The 12,395-nt window shown below is 32.3% G+C and overlaps 1 protein-coding gene across 1 annotated transcript in view; it reads left to right on the top strand.

Moving 5' to 3' along the window:
* Positions 1 to 373: 373 nt before the first annotated feature.
* LOC124362876 (epidermal retinol dehydrogenase 2-like) overlaps positions 374 to 12,395 on the top strand; it is a 44,909-nt gene continuing 32,887 nt past the window's right edge. The window contains exon 1 of the mRNA XM_046817744.1: positions 374 to 475. The gene's annotated coding sequence lies outside the window, so the exon portion shown is untranslated. The remainder of the gene's footprint in view (positions 476 to 12,395) is intronic.

Genomic DNA, 12,395 nt, shown 5'->3' with positions numbered 1-12,395 from the left:
CAGACCTGAATGTACATTATAGTCGATGTGGAGGAGAGAGCGCAGCGATCAAACTAACGGTTACCTAACAGCACTTGTCTATTCCGAGCCTTGCTGGTCGCACTGGGCTAGAAATATTTACTTGTCAGGTCATTACTCTTTCCACCCCCCTCCCCTGTTCGGAGAAGTCTTCAATTGTCATTTGGAATCAATAGGCTAGTTACGGAAATAAATACCTTTTAACTCTTCGGCGTTGTTACACTAACTTGATGGACTCGGTGTCAGTGTCTATTCGTCCCTTCCCTGCACCCTCTCACCCTGTTGTTATTTTCGTACTTAGGTTGACCCAGGGGCCCACGAGGCTGGTATATAAGCTCAGTGCTCTCTAGCGGCGCTCGCACACACTAGAGCTGCAGTGAGAGTAAGTCCGAGTCGAGAGTGAGAGTGTGACTGCCAGCCGCGCCGCCACACAGAAGTCACGCACAGATCGTCTCAGGTTAGTACCTGTGTTTACTGCCTTCGCCTTTCACGTAATGGAGCATGTAACTCTCTCGCCTTGCACTTCATCTCTGATAAAACAGTTTCTGTAATCTACAAGCGAGATCGTAGTGTTGGTCTATTGGGGTTGCCTTTATCAATTTCTTTGTTACTGCTCATATATTTTATTTCTAATAGTCTAGCTGTTTTATATACCATTAAGTATTTTAAATGCCAAGGCATGTTTTATTGTAGAATATTGTTTATAGCCATCAGCATAAAACGTAAAGGCAGTCGCTTTACCTCATTTTACTCAAATTTAAATTTTTTCACGTTTGTCTCAATGTTTCTAAAAACGGGAAAACGCAAAGCGATTTCACCAATCGCCAAAACATATTAAACCATACAAGCCCAGTTCGTGAAAGAATATATACAAAATTATTAACACTTAGTCATACTTTATGAAAGAACACATGTTTCACTCCATGATTAATTGTAATCTAAGCCATTTATTATTTAAAAAACTAATTTTCTTTAATTATAATTTTGTTTATATTTTTATATCGAGTAATATTTGTATCAAGAAAACGTTATGTAGCACTTTTAAAAATATAAATATATTGTAAATGATAGGTGAGTATTGTAGTGAGTGCACTACTGTACTACTGGAATAATGTCATCCCACAAGGAAACGACATTGAGCGGACAAGTTTTTGTAGGAATTTGACAAGGAATGTCTCCATCCAGTTCTTTCATATCAAGGTCATTTACAAATGTCTGCATCTTTGCAATTTTTTAGGCTTTATTGATCTAAAACATAATATACTGATAATAAATAAAATAATACATTTTTGTTAATTATTATTCTTCAGACGCACGCAAATCCCCAAACAAGTGCTAGTAGTCTCCCTGTAATTAATGTTAAGATTTTAATTAGTTATTGCATAAAGTTGAGAATATATACAAATTAATTAATTTATGTTATCAAAACTATTAGAATAAATTATAAAAGGTATTTTCTAAAGGTATATTCTAAACACAAGTCATCCGTAAAAACCCGATGGATACATTTAGGCTAAAGTGAGTTTTTATAATTTCTTTGCTTAAATATTTTCGTTTTATATATTCAAAATAAAATACATTTTATAAAGAAAATGAATCGCCAAATGCGTCCCTAAGCGCTAATTTCGAGAACAGCTTAACCAATTCTGAAACTTCTTTTACAACATTCGTGGTAGCTCGAGGAAGGTTTTTGTAAAGAGAAAAATTGGAAACTTTTCCCGAAATATGACAAAATTTCCGAAATATAATTCGAAACTGACAGTAAACAGCTGTTGACAGTTTCCGCTGACGTTCCGAAGAGGCTTTTGTTGTAAGACACATTTGTTTATATTTCAGTTTTAGAAAATATTAAATATATACTGCTTGATCTGGTGTTTGTACATGAAATACTTCAAAGTGGTGACTCCATTGACACTGTGTATAATATTACACTGTGGCTAAAAAAAAAAAAAAAAAAAAAAAATGAGACAAATAAGATACGGTAAGGAGCCATTCCTTTCCAAGACTTACAATCTGAAAAACAACAAGACTTACATCGTGCAATCTTATTATAACCGATTATTTTGAAATACTGCATGAACTTAGTTTCAATGATTTTGCTCTCTTTAGTGGAAGCAAAACAGCTAACGTATGTATATTTTTTCATCAGAGTACAAATTAAAAAATAAAAATCAGTAGACAGAAAGGGCACTAGAAATATTATAGATCAGGTAGAGGCTCTTTAATCGAAGTTGGTTTCCAGGACCTACATTATATATATAAAATGTATACTGTGAAACCGTAAACAAATTAGATCGGAAGTGAATGTAAACCGCCAGAATAGACATTTTATGATTGCAGTAACTTTTTATTCGCAGATAAACTCAACTATGGCGCTGGAAATACCTTTTACGACTCTAATTAAATTTAAATGGCCTTAAGTTAACACTTGTTAACCGAGATAGTTTTCCGAGACCTTTATATGATCTTAATTGTAGCATCAGGGTAGACAAATTCAACTGTGGCGTCAGAAAAATAATTGATTCGAACCAGAAATGCTCATGCACTCGCAAAACCTGAAATAAGAACGAATAGAAATGTAATTTATCTTTTGAATTTCTTAATCATTGATAATGAAATAATAAATACCATAATATATATATTCCTATTTTTGTTTGAAAAATATCATAGGATATGATTCAAGTATGATTCAAGAATATCATATAATATTCAAAAATATTACATAATGAATGCTTTCGCTAAGAAAACTCTGCGTCCTTCGAATTTGAAAATTGTTGTGAAGGCGTGGGCAACTGATAACTAATATCAAACCACTTTTATTTGCCAACATTTCATGCTGCTCCAAATGTTTAAATAACGTTTTCTTACCAAAAGATATCTTTCCTAGTTCAAAATTCCTGTTTAAACTGTTGAGTAATTTTTTATACATTTCCTTCCTTGTTTTGAAATGTTACGAACACTGTAGAAATATAAAACCATATTGTATAACAATTTGTATTATGACTAAGTTTGTGCTTACTATTTAAGTTCCCTAGGCTTTTTTTCACGTGTCTGTAGCAAAGATAAGGTTGACCTTGACCTTCGGTCATTATCCTCATCGATGGTTTTTGTTATTACGTGAGTGACATTGGACAGGAGCCAGTAGTGAGTGTATCTACAGTGAATAGTGATCATTTGTGTGGTTGTTTTCCTGAAGCCACTGAGTTATAAATATGCAAATGCCGCTCCAGGACGTAAAATAAGAAATAATAAAGTCAGAATATTGCAAATGATTTATAACACGTCTGGCATACATATTATTGATTAATGTATTTTTATGACACTCTACAGATTATTGTATGTGAATTATATATCAATAAGTATCAAAAAAGTTACGTTCCTTTTGAAGGGAACAGGATTTTTTTCGAAAATTTTCCATCGTTCAGTGATACAAAAGAATCAGTAACACTACGTTACGAGATCTGCAACCTGATCTCGAAACATTGTGTTCATTGTTACCCGTATCACTAAACGATGGCAAATATTCGGAAAAATTATATTTCCTCTTCAGTTTTCCATCGTGAAAATCATACTTCAAACAAAACGTTCCATCATTATATCGCAAGGATTATCATTACTGGTATTCAAAGTTTTTACTGATTTTCTTTCTTTCTTTTTTAAACTTTTGCTGGTTGTCTGTTCGTAAACAGTTGAATGATATTTTCATTACTTCTGAAGGAATAAAGAGGTTTTTTGAGAAATTTATTTTAACTATTTATCATAATATAGTAAAATGTATTACACACTGATTGCAAATATGTCGTATAATTTAAGTTCAAATCGTGAGCTAGTAATGAAGCTGACATTGAGATGTGTAGAAATACGAAACTACTAATATGCGAGCCTCGTACTACCCTTTCTACAAACATTTCCGTGTAATGCCTTAGACGGTTCTACGAGCGTGAACCAGATGTCAGTCGCAGCAGTGTTACAACACAACAGAAGAAAATTTTGCAACTGAAAGAAACGTGTTTTTAATTGGCAGAAAAGAGAAAATATAAGTCTCACTTTAACAACTGTTCGCAGTGCGATCCGATGGCCAAGCCTAGTACTAACACCAAAGGGAAATACTGTAACAATAACGTATTCTGCTGACTGGTTCTAGTTACTAAACTCAGCAAGATATTTAGGTTTTTTGCAATTGTCAGTTTACGTACACACTTTTTCAGCTTTATTTTTTGACATCAAGGCGAAATCCACCAGAGCAGAACCCGCTTCATCGGCATTTTCCCCCCTCTTTTTTTGTTTGTTCATAAACCAACTTACGTGCATATATATTTGATGACAACGCTTGAAAATAGTCAAATTAATGCATTAAAATTAGGGTTAGAGGAGTAGTTCGTCAAGCAGCATTCGCTTTTAACTTATTCTCTACTTAGCTTAAACCGATATAAATTTGTTTTCAAGGTTGTTATTGAAGAACGAGAATGATATTATATCTAATTGGCAAAGAATCATTACTAACATTTAGTAAAACAAATGCTATATAAATCCACTCTGTACTTTGTGTTATGCTGGAATAATGTGCTGGAATCTAAGTCTGAAGATCTGTACAGTACTATTCAACACTTTGTTGCACTTAAATGGTTTTACCTAATATCAACCTAATGCGTTCACAGCCGCCATTGTGTAGTTTAAGAAGCCAATCTTTGTCTAGACCTAGTGATTGAACAATACCTTGCTTCATCTATTGTATTCACTTAATGCTCAATTCAATTGTGTAACCATGTTAAGCCGCTTGGTGTTAACGTACGTCAAGACGCATTGCGTAAGGGATTGTTTAACTACTGACAGCGTAACCGTAATGATTCTACAAATTATAATGAAACAATTAAACAATTAGAGTTGTATGCTAGAGAGAATCTATGATGGACATGAATTCGTTTCTGTAATTTCAATTAATTTGAAATCGACCATTTTTTTAAAACTAAACGATAGTTTAGTTCATTCATCTGATTGAAATTTCTGTAGAGCCATAATTGTATAATATTTTCTTCAATAATAGTGTCTTTCCATACATATTCATTTTTCAACTATCAATTTTTGGTTATTATTTAGTAGTTTACGCTTAAATTATATATTTTCTTATACAACATTTTCTGTATGAATATAATTCAAAAGATCTACATGAAGTTTTGCACCGTTTATCCTATTATGCATTTAACCCTATTATTTTTTCCGTATAAGAAATTTCAGCCATGTGTTTTTGTAAAACAGCTTCTTTATTAAAGTAAAGAGGATTTAATTCCTGAAATTAGGACTTTAATAGTGGATTTCAAGCTAAGTGTACATGCAAGACTAATAATTATTCACGTGAGAATGCTTTCAAATTTGACGAGGAATAACAGAGGAAGAGAACTGACTGAATGTTTCTATTGTTCCTTATTGTAACTGATTATATAACAAACAAGGGCTTTCAGTATTAAAATCATAAAAAAACACCACTTCATATTAAAAGAAGATTTGATGTAATAGCTAGGCCTACAGTACAAAACTAGTATCAAAATTTCCGGCATTCACACAACTGCAGAAATCTAGTCGACCAAACTATACATCTTACTGCATCAAATCTACTGCATCTTCCTAGGTACAACAGCAATGCACGTTATCACTAGTCGTATATAAATTAATACAGATATGATGACATTATTGTTCAATTCGGTACAACTGACGCTGACATTTCTCATGATAGGTTAACCGTATGTTAACAGGTACGCTTACTGTTATTATAATTTCCAACTTATAGAATTGGAAAAGCAAATTAAATTTATGATTCCTTTTTCAATGTAATTATATATAAACGAGGATTTTCTAGTAGAATGGTGTGGCTATAGGACAGATTAAAATGTGTTATGATGCATCTTATTGAATTGAAAAAGAAAATTAAATTTATGATTCCATTTTCAATGTAACTATATAGACGAGTCAGGATTTTCGAGCAGAATGGTGTGGCTATAGGAAAGATTAAAATATGTTATGATGCATCCTATTAAATTGAAAAAGAGAATTTAATTTATGATTCCATTTTCAATATAGACGAGTAAGGATTTTTTAGCAGAATGCCGTGGCTATAGGAAAGATTAAAATGTGTTATGATGCATCTTATTGAATTGAAAAAGAAAATTAAATTTATAACTCCATTTTCAAGGTAACTATAACTATAAAGGTAACTATAAAGACGAGTTAGGATTTTCTAGCAGAATGGCGTGGCTATAGGATAGATTAAAATATGTTATAATGCATCCCATTAAACTGAAAAAGAAAATTTAATTTATGATTCCATTTTCAATGTAATTATATAAACGAGTCAGGATTTTCTAGTAGAATGGCGTGGCTATAGGACAACCAAAAACGTGTAATGGGTTCGGTTTCCTACAAATCAAGTAAAATCGCACTATCAGATCTTTTTATTTGATTGTTATTTCGTTTACAGTTGTGATTCTTTAGTTGTCCGAATGTAATACACATGCTTTGAGACAAGGTGTCGTGAAAGTGCTGTATGTATCTATTCTATTCTTTAGGAACGTACTCATATTGTCCCAAAATTTTTAGAACATCAATGGCAACAAAATAAAGAATATTTCCAGGTAAACCACCCAAGGATTAATCAAGAGGTTGATGAATTTCTCTTGCATGGTTGTAACAGAGGCCTGAACAACAAGTCTTAAAACCGTAAACGATCTCATACAAAATAGGTTATCGTTGTAGAGAAAATTATGTTTTAAATGCTTCCCAACTCAGTTATGTTAACTTGTTTCAAACGCATTCAAATATTGAAGCGTTCATTAAAAGTGAAATATTTTCACAATCAATAGTTGAGCGTAAACTCAAACGCTAAAAGTTATATAAAAGGACGGACTGAACAATCAGCACATTACAATCTGCGATTACAACGTCACCGTAACTTGGCGCCCGCGTGCAGCTTCTTGTCGATAATGACATTGCCAGAGAAGCCTGCCATGTGTTGGTTGATTGTAGGGCGTCAATCTGAAATAAACATTCTAGTCGATACTATTAACTCATTACTTTTAATCAGACAAATATCTTATTTTTATTAACATATTCACCTTTATAAGTGATACCTACTGGTCTTACAAAATAATAAGACCTGGAATATAAACGCTTATAGAGTTCTACGTCTTTAACGTATTACTTTGTTTCAAACTATTATAATAATACGAGATATTTATTGTAAGAATAGTGTTACAATTAAGTTACTTAATATATTTTCTAATTTCAAAATTTACAATCTCCCTCATTACGAGCGTTAATGTAATACACGATAAATGTAATTCTAAATCGTTGCCTGGGTCCCACACGGTTAGTAGTGGCTAAATTGAATCAATTAACGACTTCAAGTTCAACTTCACTACTCGTAAGTGCACAGAAAAACCAAAACAACTATCCACCTCACAGTTCAATTGCGTTTTGCAGAATAATTTAATGTATTCAGATATGAATCTTTTAGGATCCATTGCCAAATTTTACTCCTGTTGAAGTACAAAGTATGAACGCAGGGAATTTACATTGCTTATATCAACAATGGTCGACTGTGTCAACAATATAAAGTTACACAAACATTCCGAAGGACGTTCCTTCGGCTATAAACATGTTTTTTTTGTCTGTCAAGGTAGTAGCAATTTTTAGACATCTATGGTCAAGAACGAATAAACACGGGCGTTCACCCTCGGAAACTTTTTTCCTCGTATATTACTCCAAGTAAACATGAACTTGGTTCGTAAATGTCCATAATTAGTCATATAATCTGATCAAGGTTTTAACACTGGGATAGTATTTTCTACTAAAACATAGACCCATGCAATCTTTACTAGGGAAGAGTTGTTTGTTTTAGCTGAGAAAACCTCTCATTCAGTGAGTCCAACACTCCAACTCGTAAAATGGTCTCTGCACTGCACTGCTCCCGAAGTGATAAAATATACACGATGGATAGCGGGCTCTATCTCGGGCATGTCACCTTGGAAATGTGGAAATAAAATCATGTTTATTTCAAGATTGTATACAATAAACAAACGTAACTGAGAATATTATTTAACTCGGCTTTCCTCTAACTGTAAGTGACGACATTTGCAAATTTTTCTAACATCACAATGTCATAATGATTTCCCTTTAAATAAAAAAAAATATTTATTTCAGTTTCTATGTCCTTGTTGTTTAAGGTGCAGATAAAAAGTTTAGGTATATATCATTTCAAGACTGTATCATGCCACACCAAGTGTCACATAACAGGCCTCTCTTAGAGTGTATGCAAATCTCAAACTCATTTCGTGCTCGAGATGTTCTGCGGACAGATACAGACAGATGTTCGTGTAGAAATAAAATGTACTTTCACCGGTAGGCAAAAGAGAAATTGTGTCAGCCTACTGAGTGATAAGCTTCAATGATGCTCAGCCTAATTCGATGGAATTCGACGTGTACCATCATATAACTTATTCTAGTCTATGAAAAAATGAAGTTTCATGCAAAACCTAAAGTCTATAGATTAAATCTCTCTGAAGAAATCTTGCTACATGCTGCATTCACATTAAATTTTTGTTCAAAAAAATTGAGTTACGTAGCAATTTTCCAATAATAAAAGGTCCGATGAGCTACAGAGGATATTACAACACAAGAGTGCGCTAAAATAAAATCTTCTCAAACGATTTCTAACATTGTTTTTTTCACTCTATTATTAAATTTTTCATTTTACTCTCATATGATTATACTTAGTTTGTTTACAAATGTATTTATTCTGCTACTCTCGTTGCCATCGTGGTTACACCATGACACCAATGTAAATATATTCGCTAACGCTCAACCAAATTCCATGAAGTAACATAAACCATCATCGATATAAGTGTTCCGTTTATGAAATTAAAGCTTCATTCAACATTTCAAGTCTGTATGTCAGTTTGTCTTCGAGTAATCATGCAGACAGAAATGACATTTTTTCCAGTCCAGGAGTTATAGGCTTCGTTCCCGTCAGCCAATTAATGTTTATTAAATATTAGTAAATGAATACATACATTATTAATAATCCAAATTAATAAACAACATTATTTTATTAATGTTATTATTGCTACCGTATACCATAAAATATATTATGATAATATAGTACCTGACAAAAGTACAATGCTGTCTGAATCATATATTTTGTTCTCTCAGCCTAGGTTATCATTGTTTTGTTTTAGTATATTTAGGTTATCTCTTTGTTTCAATAAGATAAACCATCACGTAGTTTCTGTTACTAAATTGTTAGATTACACAACATTTTCTGTTTAAGACAAAACGAGTGACAATAAATTATAAATTCGTGTAATAGTTACCATAATAAATCTTTTTTATTATTATAAACCTAAACTCACGTTTGTAGCAAGTAAATTTTCACACACTTATAAAATTACAGTAAAGTAAAACCCTGTTTACTATACACAAAAGTAAATTTGTCTCCTTCAAGTCCTCCAATCATTTTTATAAACATTAAGTTTATAGAAGATTATATCAGTTTGATCAAAACACAGAGCGCAATTCGTAATAGAGGTCCATTGAATCATTCGAAAGGATGTCTTTCATAAGGATCAATAAATAATTAATACGCGCAATTATAATAAAAGTTATGTTCCAATTGTAAAGAACTAATGATATTTATAGATTTAATTATAAGTTTGTATATCATATAACCTTAAAGGTGTTTTACACTCAATAGCCAAGATGGCAGTCTGTGGTGTTAATACTCGTATTTATATCTAATGTAGGTAAATATAGATATTTTTAGATAGCAATATAGTCTGGTGAGGCGTGGTTAGAGAGGAAAAACAATAATACGTTGCGTTCGCCTTCGCTCCTCAGTAACAGCCGCTAATGAATATTAGTATCGATTGCATCAGGAAAATATTGAATTTTATTTAGTTCTTTTTTCTATCAATCGATCGATACGTTGATAATACGACTAAAGAACGTTCTCAATATACTATAATTTACAAGAGAACCGAAGCAATAAAATTAGCTAGTAAAATAATGTGGAGATAATATAATTCTCGTTAAAGATATAATTTATACATTTATTCACAACATAGGTAATGCAATATAAATCCTCATTTTTGGGTTGTGATAAAGGTTTTATCTTAAAAATTAAATTGTAATTTATTACTTATTATTTTTTTACACTTTCTCTTAGTACACAATTGAAACCCTCTATTCGTTTGTACTTCAAAGTAAATAACTTTTTATAATTTACATTCACAATGTCTTCATGAATGTCTTAATGTCATATATTACTTTCAAAGTGTATATATTGTATTACTAAACAATCTATTTTTTTTGGAAAACTGGATTAGGAAATATTACTGTTTTGTGATTCTGGATATTAATTAGGAAATTACGTATATACCACAGAGATGAGATTGTGATAGCAAATTTATGAAAACATAAAATTTTAAAGAAATTCTGTTGGAAATTAAAGGACAACGCAGTATTATTGGCGATAGTTCTGGATTATTCTATCATATTATATCGTAATAGAATAATTTAATAATTTTCAGTGTACATAGATAATATTCATGACGAAATGACAACAGCGTCAGCCTTACTGTATGTGCACTGCTATACAGTATAGATGAATATTGTCACCTTGTTGCAATCATAAATTACAACGAATATTGAATAGCATGGATATCCAGTATGACAACTTTATTGTGCGACTGGTTATAAACATTTGGTACTTGCGTTCGAAATTGGTCCACATTATTGTAAGAAATCGGTTTCATCTCTTGATAGACTTTTGAAACGAAGTACTAGAGCAGCCAGCACGAAAATAGCCGATGATGACTGTTGTGTTATAACCCCCCTCCCACTACACAACACGCTAATCTTACTAGTTTTTATGTATTAGAAATTACTGATCCACCTCAACATCAGGAAACAGCTTGTGATCAGCAGAAATATGGCAACACTGCCTCAAATTTCATTGACTACTCCAACAAAAGGTTGGGGAAAACATGATTCTTTTAAATTTTTTAAAGTAACTCCTTCATTGCTATTACACAAATAATGTAGCCCTACACTTTGTAGAGCATATGTACATTGTCTGTGGATAATAAAGAAAAGTATGCATTTAAACATGAGTTTGAGTTGTTTTGTTTCAATTTTCGATTAAAATAACGTCTAGAGGGCTATTTTATTTCCGATTTACCACAAACAAGCACATATAGCCATTGATATCAATGCTTTCATTACGGTTACCAGATAACTCGGATGAGGGTAATTGACCCCTCTGATTCGATAACCTCGTTAGACAGTTAAACAAAAACAAATGGAATTATTTTCTGTCTTCTATCGCGTATTTGTGTATCTACACCTAATTTAGAAATGTTTGTTTACTAGATCTTTGTTGTTTGGAAAGTAAATATACGCCAAGCCTCTCGTGCCCTTTTTGGTAATATCGTGTACGTTGTCAATGTCTTGTGCCCACTAATGTACTGGGACTGATAACTCCATTGTATCTTTCTCTATGTGTAAGTGATTACGTAAAACGTTTATGATTTCCTGTTCTGGGAGCACATGAGTCACTCACCTGTATAAATTCTGTGGTATCATATGAAATATCAATGTAAGTCATCTGGTATATTTGCCAGTGCTTTCATTGCCTCTCTTCTTTCTGAAATGGCCTATGTCCAATTAGCACAATAAATTGTTTTACTGTCTGTAAAATGTGCTGTTAAATTTTAAATATTTAACTTCCTCTTGTAAAACAAGGAGCTGATCTCCGTTCGTGGACATGATATAACAATTTCAATATTGAAGTATAGCACTGAAACTCTGTATTTTCGTTTACCCTTCACGGCAGTTCACATAATATATTTGTTTATCAGTTACTACATTTTGTGAAGTGACCTTATACTCTTCACAAGAGTCACACGTCATATCTGTGGTATCATGTGGTTTTATGAGTCTCCTGAGGAAGACCAAGTTGAACTCAGTCAATAAAACGTGTAATTTTTCGAACATACTTTTACGAGACTAACATGATCTCCAACATGCTTTTTTATCTCATTTACATACATATGACACATTTTCATCATACTCAAATTCAATCTGAGGTACAACCGTTTAGTTTTTGACTAGAACAATGTGACATGCATGACTGAATGGCGGTAAATGAGTTAATACGAACTTTGTAATTTCTTACCTACGGTTTTGATATTTATCGGGTTATAACATTGACCATTAAATTTTTATGAGTTACCATTTTGGTTTCTGTTGTTGTGTACACTATATATTGTCTTTTGGGAAATGAAAACGGTTCAGGTAAATATCTAACACACTTTAATATAAATGATCAA

This window comes from Homalodisca vitripennis, chromosome 5, assembly GCF_021130785.1.
Source record: "Homalodisca vitripennis isolate AUS2020 chromosome 5, UT_GWSS_2.1, whole genome shotgun sequence".
In the NCBI taxonomy this organism is placed as follows: domain Eukaryota; kingdom Metazoa; phylum Arthropoda; class Insecta; order Hemiptera; family Cicadellidae; genus Homalodisca; species Homalodisca vitripennis.
Note: the sequence above shows the minus strand (reverse complement) of the source record. Positions and strands in the feature narration are given on the sequence as shown.